General features: G+C 47.7%; 1 protein-coding gene across 2 annotated transcripts in view; it reads right to left on the bottom strand.

Annotated features, from left to right (window-relative positions):
• Positions 1 to 2,683, bottom strand: part of SLC6A17 (solute carrier family 6 member 17) — a 118,534-nt gene extending 115,851 nt beyond the window's left edge. The window contains exon 1 of one of the 2 annotated variants that reach the window (XM_073666841.1): positions 2,569 to 2,683. The gene's annotated coding sequence lies outside the window, so the exon portion shown is untranslated. Of the gene's footprint in view, positions 1 to 2,388; positions 2,548 to 2,568 lie in introns of those variants that run through there. The other variant, XM_073666840.1, reaches the window with a different exon arrangement.
• Between the last annotated feature and the right edge of the window lie 10,537 nt (positions 2,684 to 13,220).

Raw genomic sequence — 13,220 nt, 5'->3', positions numbered from 1 at the left:
ATACGGGTGAGCACCACACGGTACACTCAGGGACGTGGGCTACTTACATCAGCTTCTAGCAAGGTAGCCAGAAGAGTACAGTCAGTTTGGGAGGCCTACAACTACGCCTGGCCAGGGGAGATCCCATCTGCTCAAGGACTGACCAGGCCCCGTTCGCTAGCAAGTACTCCGGGAGGGTCTATCGTTGTTACCAGTAAAGACCCTGAACTACACCGTACCGTCTCTGAGTGGTTCCTGCTACCCCCATCATCCACGTTGGCTGCCCTGAGACCATACCCCTCCCGTTGGGGGTTATCCTATCACGCTGCATAATCCTACCATCGGCCTCAGCGGTCTGCCCCGCAGCAGCAGCTCCCTGGCTGCACTCAACGGGTGGCGTAGTCATCAACTATTTACTACTAGTAGACTGCCGTCCAGTTTGACTCCCTGGGCACGGACCGGGTCACCGCCACGAGACTACAACCCTCCACGGATCCGGCTCCGGGTAAGCTCCCGCGTGCGCACCGCAGCGCGACACAGGCCCAGGGGCGCGTCATATATATATATATATATATATATATACACACGCAAGGGCTGGGCCCCTAACTAGCGCACCATCCTGTGGTGTAAACAGAAATTGAAGTGTGAATGAGGCCTCAGTATTTTTCCAGCGACGTTCATTTGTTAGATTGCCTTCCTACCTTCTAATCTGCCCGAATCAATTGTCCTATGGCATTTGTAGGGAAAGCGTTATATACATGGTCATCTGACTTAATTACTTGCAATGAAAAGGTAATATGACGCCAAGAGGCACAGGAGGAGGCATGCGTCATACCATATCACTAAAGTATTATGTTTCTCCAAAGTGAGATAAGGGAACAGCTTTGCCATACACATCAAAGCAATCTGTATGCCATGCGCCAGTCCCTGCCAGACCCCTCTAGGGAATTGTGGGACTATTTGAGAATATACCAATACATAAAAAGGAAACAGACCGATGTATTTGTAGTATTAATGGAATACTTCAGAAATGCAGACACGCTCAGAGGAACACTTCATTTGGGATATTAATTATGGAAGAGATCTCCAGAAACAGTTTGGCTGCACAAGTGCAACGATGAACGTCCGCTACTAACTGAATTATTCCTTATATCTTTCCATAGTGAAAGCACATGGTTTCTCCAGCTAAAAGACCACCAGACAGCACACCGAGGACCACGCATTGCCATAAGCTGGAATAGCACACACTATTAATCAATCGTGTACAAGCCCATTACAGTCACCAGGCAACAAAGCAATTACTGAATTCTAGCCCACATGAATTTACTATCAGATGGCCCCATAACTCCACCACGCTCCGTCAGTAAATCACACATGCCAGGCTGCAATGTCAGTAATGACACATCCCTGCAATGTATTATTATGGGATAGATCCCCAGATGGATAATGGATCACATGGGATCACTTCCTAATGCGCTGCATACAAATTCTGCCCTGAATTTTGATTTGCGGCCACAGCTGTGGTGGGGCGGTGTTCCCATAGATCCAGGGTCGGACATATCATTGGTGTAACCGCACAGGGGCCCAAAGGGTAAGGGGGCCACATCTACCTCCAAAGCAGAGCAAAGAGCGCTACGCTGTTCTCGCATAGGGGCCCTTATATGTGCCCACCACTGACTGAAAGCTATAGGACCCACTAACATGCTATTAAAGGGTTAATAGTACCCATCATAATCCACTCCATAGGAAAAGCCAGCCCGCGTGACGTGATCATAATAGGAAAGCACAAATCCCATGAGGCATGTGGTGTTAGTCATACAGAGGGACGACTGTACGGTCAGAATGGTATACGGTATAACGGCACCACATTAACTCTTCACACAGATTCAGCTGCAAGCCACAGGTGATATAGGACGGCCACAATGCTGATGGCATAGCCACACATGGCACTGGCAGAAGTTCTAGCAGAGCTAAACTAACCCCCAGCCCAGCACCAATCTAACAATGCAACCCACTGCCCAGCCCCAGACAGCTGCTGGAAATGTCACACAATGCCAATGTCATGGCAGCGGGTATTAAATATTCAGAAGATCTGAGAATAGCACTCAAGGTCACACAATGAGAGGCGAGGCCAGGGGCAAGGTGTGATGAGCTGGTGCCCAGGCCTCCAGGTGGCACATGCACCCAGGGGTGAAGGGTGCAGTCCTGCTCTGCCATCACTCCAGACTAGGTTACTGGGACCAGTGCAGGAGGAGCAGCCCTGTGCAGGTGAGGGCAGCCTTCAATGTCACCCTGGGGTACACGAGACATAACAGCAGACTGGAGGGGTCTGTGCCCCCTGCCCCTCACACCACAACCAGCAGGGCACAGCCTGGAGGATGCGCCACAGAGGAAAACGCGAGCCCTTACCCGACATGTGATGCTGCGAGGACGGATGCGCCTGGATTAATGCAGGTAGGAGGGACTGTGCGCAGCATCAAGGCTGGGAGGACCACAGGGACCACAGGGGAGGGGACCACAGATCCATTCACCGGGAGCACGCAGGCGTGACGTCAGCACCGGCGCTCCCAGCGCTGAGCATCGTCTTACCTGCTGAAGACGCCAGTGATGGAGGCTGCTGACGCCAGGCTTGAGTCATCCCGAGATGCTTGTCACTTGTGAATGGAGGGGATGGGAGGAGGGCAGTCATGGGGCTGCTGGATGTGACAGCCTGCATGTAGGAGCAGGGATGTGAATGAATTCTGCTGCCGCTGCAAACAGTACTCTGCTTTTATACTGATTACTTCACATATATATGGGGGCTTCCTGATTACTTCACATACTGTATATATGGGGGCTTCCATTTATAAATATCTGACTGCTGGGATCCCACTGATCACTAGTATGGGGGTCTTCTGCAGCATGGCTGACAGAGCAATGCTTCCCTATTCATTGTTTATGGCACTGATGAAACTGCACCCTTTATTACAGGCCAATGATCAAGCAAACAGTGGTGTGGACATTTAATTCCATCCATAGGTCCATTGAAACATGGCACCAAACAGATGAGGAACTACTCATTTTCCATGTGCACGTTACTACCTGAACAACCACTATGTAAACTAAGTACTCCTCTTTGTAAATTAAAAATAAGATACACTCACTCCTGCACTGGCGACTTTCCAGCGGTCAGCACCAGGTCTCCAAAGGCTCGCGTGAGATCAGATAGCCTTAAAGGGGTTCTCCACTACTCAAAAAACCCTTGTCAATTGCTGTATTCCCCCTCATAAAATAACAGATCTACTCAACTTTGGTGCCTGCGCAACTCCAGCAATGTTGGTGCCTGATCACCCAGGGCTCGTGTGACGTTAAGCCTCGTGAGCCCTGCAGCCAATCATTGGCCGCTATTGGGCTGCTGCCCTCACACTTTCTTTGGACAAATGTCAGACAAGTGAAAGAAGTGAGAGCACAGCTGCCCAGTAGTGGCCACTGATTGGCTGCAGGGCTCATGTGGCATAACAGTGTCAGGCAATTTGGCGCTGTCACAGCTGTAACATAACCAGTGCAGGAGGTATGTTATTTTTAGATTAAAAGATGGACTACTTCATTTACAAAGGGCTTGTCCAGGTAGTGGACAACCCCTTTAAAACCAATGTTTGATGGCAGCACATCTCCTTCTGTAAAAAGGGACGTGCAGCCTACAATAAGTTAACTGTACGCCGTCCTTCACATACATTGCCGATCTATTCATGTAAAGTGAGTGAAAAAACATGCTATATTCTGAAAGTACTCTGCACAGAGACTTGGGAGCCCCTCTCTCAGCTAATATTAATTATACAATGTTGGGGGTAGATACAGCACATCTCCTAACACAATGGACCCATAACTAACTGTTGTGTTAGAAGGTACAAACCATATGGCACTGTGTGTGCTGGTCGCTTTAATAACCTAATGGACTATTTTTTTTAGAATGTACTTGTCGTGTTGATCTCACTTCCACTGCATGGTTTTTGTGCGATCAGGTTCAGGATATCAGGTGTGATGCACAATCTCAGCCCTGCTCTAAAGATGCAGTCAGACAGCCATGTAAATCGGACCGAGATCGGAACACAGGGCATGGACTGCTGGCAGTAGTGTTGATTGAGCACTGAAATGCTCGAGTGCTCGGTACTCGAATTGAGTGCTTGACTCGAGCAGCGAGCATAATGGAAGTGAATATGAAACGCAAGGACATTTCCCTCTCCCCCTCTATCTCTCCTTCTCTCTCCTCTCTCCCTTTCCTTCTCTCGGCCTCTCCCTTCTCTCTCCTCTCCCTCTCCTTCTCTCTCCCCTCTCCTTCTCCCCCTCTCCTTCGCTCTACTGTCTCTGCCTCCCCTTCTCCCTCTCGTTTTGCCTCCTTCTCCATCTCTGCCTCCCCTTCTCCCTCTCTGCCTCCCCTTCTCCCTCTCCGCCTCCCCTTCTCCCTCTCCGCCTCCCCTTCTCCCTCTCCGCCTCCCCTTCTCCCTCTCCTTCTGCCTCCCTCTCTCCCTCCTTCTCCTTCTGCCTCCCCTTCTCCCTCTCTGCCTCTCCTTCTCCCGCTCCCTCTCTGCCTCCCCTTCTCCCGCTCCCTCTCTGCCTCCCCTTCTCCCGCTCCCTCTCTGCCTCTCCTTCTCTCGCTCCCTCTCTGCCTCTCCATCTCCCGCTCCCTCTCTGCCTCTCCTTTTCCCTCTCACTTTCCCTCTCTCCTGCTCCCTCTCGCTCTCCCTCTCTGCCTCCCCTTCTCCCTCTGCCTCTCCTTCTCCCGCTCCCTCTCTGCCTCTCCTTTTCCCTTTCACTCTCGCTCTCTCCTGCTCCCTCTCGCTCTCCCTCTCGGCCTTCCCTTCTCCCTCTCTGCCTCCCCTTCTCCCTCTCTCCCTCTCCTTCTCATTCTGCCTCCCCTTCTCCCTCTATGCCTCCTCTTCTCCCTCTCGGCCTCCCCTTCTCCCTCTCCCTCTCTGCCTCTCCTTCTCCTGCTCCCTCTCTGCATCTCCTTTTCCCTCTCGCTCTCCCTCTCTCCTGCTCCCTCTCTGCCTCCCCTTCTCCCTCTCTGCCTCCCCTTCTCCCGCTCCCTCTCTGCCTCTCCTTCTCCCGCTCCCTCTCTGCATCTCCTTTTCCCTCTCGCTCTCCCTCTCTCCTGCTCCCTCTTGCTCTCCCTCTCTGCCTCCCCTTCTCCCTCTCTGCCTCCCCTTCTCCCTCTCTCCCTCTCCTCCTTCTGCCTCCCCTTCTCCCTCTCGGCCTCCCCTTCTCCCTCTTGGCCTCCCCTTCTCCCTCTCGGCCTCCCCTTCTCCCTCTTGGCCTCCCCTTCTCCCGCTCCCTCTCTGCCTCTCCTTCTCCTGCTCCCTCTCGGCCTCTCCTTTTCCCTCTCACTCTCCCTCTCTCCTGCTCCCTCTCGCTCTCCCTCTCTGCCTCCCCTTCTCCCTCTCTCCCTCTCCTCCTTCTGCCTCCCCTTCTCCCTCTCGGCCTCCCCTTCTCCCTCTCAGCCTCCCCTTCTTCCTCTCCGCCTCCCCTTCTCCCCTCCCTCTCTGCATCTCCTTTTCACTCTCCCTCTCTCCTTCTCCCTCTCGCTCTCCCTCTCTGCCTCCCCTTCTCCCTCTCCACCTCCCCTTCTCCCTCTCCGCCTCCCCTGCTCCCTCTCCGCCTCCCCTGCTCCCTCTCCGCCTCCCCTGCTCCCTCTCCGCCTCTCCTGCTCCCTCTCCGCCTCTCCTTCTCCCTCTCTCTCCCACGCTCTTTCACTCTCCCCCTCCTTCTCTGCCTATCCTTCTCCCTCTCTCATTCTCTCTCCCTCTCGCTCTCCCCTTCTCCCTCTCCCTCTCTCCTTCTCTCTCTCTGCGCCTGGCTCAGAAAATTCACTTACGGGATCCAAGCACTCGAGCACCACGCAATACATGGCACTGCTTGCCACTTCATCAAGCACCCCTATGCTCGATCGAGTATTGTACTGTGCTGAGCATGCTCGCCCATCACTAGCGGCAGCTCTCCCGACCCAAGCATAGAAATACATGAAGTTGTCACACTCGGGTCGGAGGAGCCACCGTCCAGTCCATGCACTGCTTTCCGATTTATACGGCCGCCTGACTGCACATTAAAGGAGGTGATCCCTACCATTTAACTCTTTGAGTGTCACAACACTAATTGTGGAATTCGAATACTTAGGTATGCCCTAATAACTGCCTGTGAACTATTAGTACACAGACTAATGATCTGGCATACAGGTATATGCCACTACTTTATAGTTCAAAAACGGATAATACTCGAATTTGAAAAACTGACGTGTGAATGGGCCCTTTACAGTAAATAAAAAAAGTCCTAAACACTAAAGAATATACAGATATTTGCCCCACACACAAGTTCTTATATTTTAGCCAATGTGGCACATTGAAAGTTTAACATTTTTTAATATGGGAGGCTATGTTCCCACAATGAACTTTTGGTGAGTTTTTGATATTGCGGATTTTCTGCATCATTTCTGTATCTATTATATAAATTAAGTTACTTATATATTTTTCATTGCATTTTTGTGTGAGTTTTTCCCACGTCTTTATCGTGCATTTTTTTTGGGGGGGGGTGTCGTAACTAGTGTCCTAAATAAAGCTGCTTTGTTTTAGACACTTTGTGGTATTTGGCTTTGTCAAAATTTTATTGATACAGTCAAGTGCGGATTACATGAATTTTTACCTGCAGATTTTCTGCATCTAGTGCATTTCTATGGAGAACATCGGTACCTAAAACTCAGCGCACCCGCATGAGAAATTGACATGTTGTGGATTTCTAACATGCACCGCATGTCAGTTTACGCTGGGTAAAAGAAAGTACAATGGCCATGAGATTCCTATAAATCCCATCCGCTTTGCTGGAACTGTAAGACGCTGCATTTTTTAAGGAGCATCAAAATCTCACCAAAAACTCATCATAGTAACTTAACCTTAAAGCCCCTTAAAATGAGCTGTGGATCGGTGGGAGACCCAGTCATGAGAACCCACCCATCACTCAAAACACTGTGCAGTTTAGCTCAGCATAGGAGGCCAAAGCTCTCAGCTCCTGCAGGTGAGTGTGCACAGTGGCGTACAGGCTCAATAGAACAGATTTGGTTCCATACACTGCTGTGGGCTTATTTGGGATTTAATCTCATTTAATCTCAATGGGATTTAAGTCAAGACTTTGACTCATCCACTCCAAAATCTTAATTTTGTTTCTTCTGAGCCATTAACAGGTGGACTTCTTTTGCCTTTTGGATCACTGTCCCCCAGTATAACCCAACTCTGCCTTGGCTTTAGGTAACAAACTGACAGGTATACATTCAACTTCAGGATTTTCTGATATTATACTTCATGAACCATGAATTCTGTTAAGTCGTACAGGTCTTGCAGATGTAAAAGCAACCCCACACAACCACACTACCACCGTCATGTTTGTCTGTTTTATGATGTTTTTTTATGGAGGAATGCAGTGTTAGCTTCATGTCAGATTATACCTTTTTTTGTGGGATTGTGTGCATTTACCTTATGGGATAGATAAAAAATACTAAAGTAAATGTAATTATTCAATTCCTCAATACTTTTACTACGCAAATAACACTTGTTTTGTCTAGAGGTGTAATCACTATTGAAAACTAGTTTCAGTCTTGTTAGACCTGTCGTAGGATGTTAATAGGACCGGTGTCTATAACCATGCGAAAAATAAACTGCATGCTCTTCCCGTCTTTTGTAGGAAATGTGATTCCAGTGGAGATTCTGATCTAATACTGGAGATGCTGTTATGCACACGTGCTAGTAAACACGGGCTAACAGAAACTAACTAAGAGAAAACTGCACGGAAACCCAACCTGGTTCCGGTACAGACTAAAGTATTCAGCAAAGCAGGCCCTAGAAGCTTCAGCACAACCTGGACAACCCCTGAAGAAAAACTATAGGTGACCACTCGGACCTGGCTCACTAAATGGTCGCTGAATATATCTCTTGCCTCCTAAGAAACAGAGTGCACCATAAAAAAAAAAACCAGCAGACACTTATCTGAAAGGTCTTCATACACAAAGCAGAATCCATTAAAGACTATCACCAGCAGAGAACACAGGAAGGAGAGGGGTTTAAATAGAAGAACCTGCCGTGTGATAGGACAGGCTAGATAGCACATAGAAAACACCTGCTGTCCAAAAGGAATGGACCAAAAGACGAAAGGTAATCAGCACCCGGAAAGCTCCTGCTATGGCCCAGCGGACAGAGACGCTGACAGGAGAGCACAGGACCGCCAGATCGAATCCCAACGCATGACAGATCGCATTATACCAAGGGAATTGAGGTAAGAAGAGGCTGCTCACACTGATGTCCATTCTGCTTATCTGATCTAATACTCATGATATCAGGGGTGCTGAGGTAATAAGAGGCTGCTCACATTGCTGTCCGCCTTGTTTATCTGATTAAATACTGGAAATAACAGGGGTGCTGAGGTAAGAAGCCGCTCACACTGCTGTCCACAATCTTTTTGATCCAATATTGGAGATACCAGGGGTGCTGAGGTAAGAAGAGGCTGTTCACACTGTTGACAACCCTGTTTATCTAATATAATACTGTAGATACCACGGGTGCTGAGTTAAGAAGAGGCTGCTCACACTACTGTCCACCCTGTCTTTCCAATGTAATACTGGAGATACCAGAGGTGCTGAGGTAAGAAGAGACCACTCACACTGCTGTCCATCCTTTCTGATCTAACACTGGAGATACCAGAGTACTGAGGTAAGAAGAGGCTGCTCAAACTACTGTCCAACATGTCTTTTATAAATGCTGATCGACCGCAGTAACCAGGAGATAATCTATACCACATACCGTCAAGCTATCTCCAGGTCACAATAGAGGAGCTTTTTATTGCACATGTTCACAGGTAACTGTTCTCTTAACTTTCCAGGACAATCATCTTTCACTGTAACAATGACCGCTGAGGCCATGACGTGCGTCGCCCCCACACATGACTGCAGGAGGTCACTCTGAGGCCTGTGATTGGCCTCAGCACTAGAATAGAAAGACTCGAGGGTTGGAAGAACAAAAGACTGGGTAGCTGCGGCGGAGGTTGTGGAGGTGACGTAAGAGCAGGTGAGTAAAGGTGAGTATAAAGGGTTTTTTAAAAAAAATAAAAATAAAATTAACCCCTTCCCTCAGTAATTAGATTTGCTTATCTCTAGTTTGGAAGCAATAATATGTCGTTCTCGTATGCATCACAGTTGCTCATTGTCTACTACCTGCTGCTATTAGATCACTCTTCATCTGTTTTACCATTTCAACAATCATCCTTAAAACGAGCTGACGAAGCTAATGAAATTCACAGTCCATGGGCTTGGAAACGTAATGGCTGCTTTATAATAATGTGCACAGAAATGTTGCCCTGGATCATGAACATATAGAGTCACAGCATGAGTAAACTGAACTTCGGGGGTTTCATGCTCTCTCGTCGTGAAATCTACAATTACCACTTTAATGAGTGTCTTTGCGCTACCACAATATGCGTGTTATTAAAGAGATAATGGATTGTAAGGGGCACACCCACGTGACTGGCTGCAGTTATCGTGCCCTAGGACTGATGACAAGACCCCGTATACGTGTCCTCTGCAGACCTATTTCCATAAGTGCCCTGATGGCGAGCTATAAATAGTGCTGTGAATTCAACCCTTCTGACTCCGAGCATCCAGAGCCGAGGACCTGTCACCATGGCAACCCGATCAGCATCTGAAAGATGCTCCTGCCTGTGTCTGAGAAACACCAGCTGGCGAATAAGTGAGCTAACAGGGGGCTTTCCATAACACATCAAACCCGATAAAATAGCAGCCGCAAAAGCTAACACACAGATTATCCCAGGCAGAAAGCTAGAGATTTCTGCACATGGAAGATTAAACAGATTAGAATATGAAGATTAAGCGTCTTTCCTTTCACTGTTGTGAGGAAGAACAGAAACAAATCAGAATTCCAGAATTTGAATGCAGAAATAATATAACATATGTACAGTAAAAGCTAATTACAACTGACACTTCATAAACAAGGCACCGGACTTAGGGGATTTACATAATAAATACCCATTTTAGAGCCAATTTTCTCTAGAAATATCAGCAAAATATTCTAAGGGTATGTTCCCCGGGTATGATCCACAGTAAGAACATTATATAGATCCGTTATTTCATTCATTCATGCATTCTTCAATTTTTCTCTAAGCCATTTCTTTAAATAACTTCCAGTGGACGCAGATTAATATGAGAAGTGGCTGATGTATCAGTTTACATTCGTTGGCAATAAACCCTCATAACCTCTGTGCCTGTTAATGTAATAAGGCAAAGGCAGTAGAGGTCATTTGGTACCTGCAGTATAATCTGTTACATATATGTATACAATATAATATGCTTTAAAAATCAGTTTTACAGGTTGTTATTAAGATTTAAAAAGACAAAACACAGTAGTTTGACAATAAATGGCTTCACCCAACCAATAACCATGACTGGAGAAAAAGTATTCTCTGAAACAAGGCCAAGAAAGGAAAAATTCTGCCGGGGCATGTAAACTTTCGAGCACAACTGTATATACATACATAAATAAATACTTATATTTTGTGCCTGCAACAGCACTAACTGTAAATTCAGTCCTCTATGTATGTATGTGGGCATATACTCTATATATGTATATACATATGTATATATATACAGTGGGCGAAATAACTGTTGAATATGTTATCAATTTTCTAAATAAATATATTTCTAAAGGTGCAATTGGCATGAAACTCTCACCAGATATCGGTAACAACTCATCCCATCCACATAGGCAAAGAAACCAAGGCATAGATGTCCATAAGTTAAGTTATGTGTAATAATAATAAATAACACAGGAAAAAAGTTTTGAACACACTTATTGAAATTTATTTAATACTTCGTACAAAAGCCTTGTTGGTGATGAGAGCTTGAAGATTCTTTCTGTATGGAGAAACTAGTCCCATGCATTGTTCAGGTATGATAAAAAGGAGAAAAGCAGCGACTTGAAATGTGGCAATAGCCAAATCTTGCTATCCCTCGTTCATATTGACAAATCTAGGAAGCCCAATAACGTGAGAAGATATATAGAAAAATATCACAAAAGTTTGTTTCAAATTTATACAAATAATAATACACACACAATTAAAATTGATCGGTGAGTATGTGGCGCCCCTGCGGGTTCAGTCGCCACAGAGGTACTGCATCTCACCCAGAGGTGTGGTTCCCCACTCTCAGGTAAGGATGGAGTACTACCCGGGACCCACCCACTTGCATCCATTACACTAGACTTCAGAGGGAAGGGCGAGATTGCTCCTAAGGGAGAGCACAGTCCCTGGTCCCTAGCTGGAGGGTGGAACCATGTAGTGGGTGTGGGTGGAGGAAGAAGACAGGGGAGCACTTCAGTAGGAGTATAAAAAGGGGAACGATCTTGGCAGAGTGGGTCCAGTCAGAGAAGAGAGTTCAAAGGAGAAGGAGTGGGAGCAGGAGCTCTGTAGGAGCTCTGCTCAGAGGAGAGGAGCGGGCCTAGGTTGAGAGGCCCAGGAGGACTAGCAGGACGAGGAAGGGAGCAGAGGAAGGCTCCAGGAGTGAGGGGATCCCAAGGGCACGGCGAGTGCGGAAGCCACCCGTGCGCCCGAATCTGCAGGAACATGGAGGGATCAGGCCGCAAAGGGGACCGGCCCCTAACTAGTGGAGAACTACAAGACTCAGCTAGAAACCGGAGGCTTCTGTACTTTCAGAGTGCACTTGCTCACAGCCGCAACTATATCGCCGAAAAGGTAGCCACATAGGATTCAGGGGACTGCAAGTTGCCCGCCAAGATCCGAGGTTACCTGCTTGGGACACTGGTTGTGAGGCGCAGGGCAGGAGGGTGAGAGCCAGCGCAGGAAGACGACTGAGGAAGGAACACAGAATGGGATCCCGTTATGTACTCCTGAAACACCTGGGAGTTTGCTGAACCCCTCCCTTGGTAAACACAGGATGGCGTGGGAGGTTACCCTGGTCCTGGTAACCTGCAGTTCAATAACTGTGAGTAAACCTTGAAGACTGCACCCCACTGTGTCCTAGAATTATTATCTGCGCCATCCCCTGCACTACACTGCACAGCAACATCTACCTCATTAATCATCACTGCACCGCCCTGGAGCTTAGCTCTGCCTGTGGAGAGCTGAACCAACTCTGCTGCATCACCATCAGCTCCAGAGGATCTGCACCGCAGCCGCGACTCCATATAGCCGCATACCACAGGTGGCGTCACGAACATTATATATATAGAAACTGTATTCCCTTTTCTTTAAGACCCTTTTTATTGACTGCCCTGGGTCACGGACCGGGTCACCGCCACTGTGACATCCCCCAGCATCGACCGGTGAGTACCCCACGGCCCAGGGGGCGCGTCAAGTATGACAGATAAAGGATATCACAAGGAGAAAAAGTCCCTGTGGCTAGAGACCATACAGACCTCTAAGCCAGAGGCCCAGACAAGTGTGCTAGAATAAATAATAGCCATCAAATATCAACAGTGCCAAGTAGATATGTATGGGAGATAATAGACTCCTAACTGTCAGCAATATACACTGCTCAAAAAAATAAAGGGAACACTCAAATAACACATCCTAGATCTGAATGAATGAAATATTCTCACTGAATACTTTGTTCTGTACAAAGTTGAATGTGCTGATAACAAAATCACACAAAAATCATCAATGGAAATCAAATTTATTAACCAATGGAGGCCTGAGTTTGGAGTCACCCCCAAAATTAAAGTGGAAAAACACACTACAGACTGATCCAACTTTGATGTAATGTCCTTAAAACAAGTCAAAATGAGGCTAAGTATTGTGTGTGGCCTCCATTTGTCTGTATGACCTCCCTACAATACCTGGGCATGCTCTTAATGAGGTTGCAGATGGTCTCCTGTGGGATCTCCTCCCAGACCTAGTAAAGCATCCGCCAACTCATGGACAGTCTGTGGTGCAACGTGGTGTATGGAGCGAGACATGATGTCCCAGATGTGCTCAATCTGATTCAGGTCTGGGAAACGGGCGGGCCAGTCCATAGCTTCAATGCCTTCATCTTGCAGGAACTGCTGACACACTCCAGCCACATGAGGTCTGGCATTGTCCTGCATTAGGAGGAACCCAGGGCCAACCGCACCAGCATATGGTCTCACAAGGGGTCTGAGGATCTCATCTCGGTACCTAATGGCAGTCAGGCTACCTCTGGCGAGCACATGGAGGGCTGT

This window comes from Phyllobates terribilis, unplaced genomic scaffold, assembly GCF_046119375.1.
Source record: "Phyllobates terribilis strain yellow unplaced genomic scaffold, ASM4611937v1 Scaffold_2__4_contigs__length_985480577, whole genome shotgun sequence".
Taxonomy (NCBI): Eukaryota; Metazoa; Chordata; class Amphibia; order Anura; family Dendrobatidae; genus Phyllobates; species Phyllobates terribilis.
Note: the sequence above shows the minus strand (reverse complement) of the source record. Positions and strands in the feature narration are given on the sequence as shown.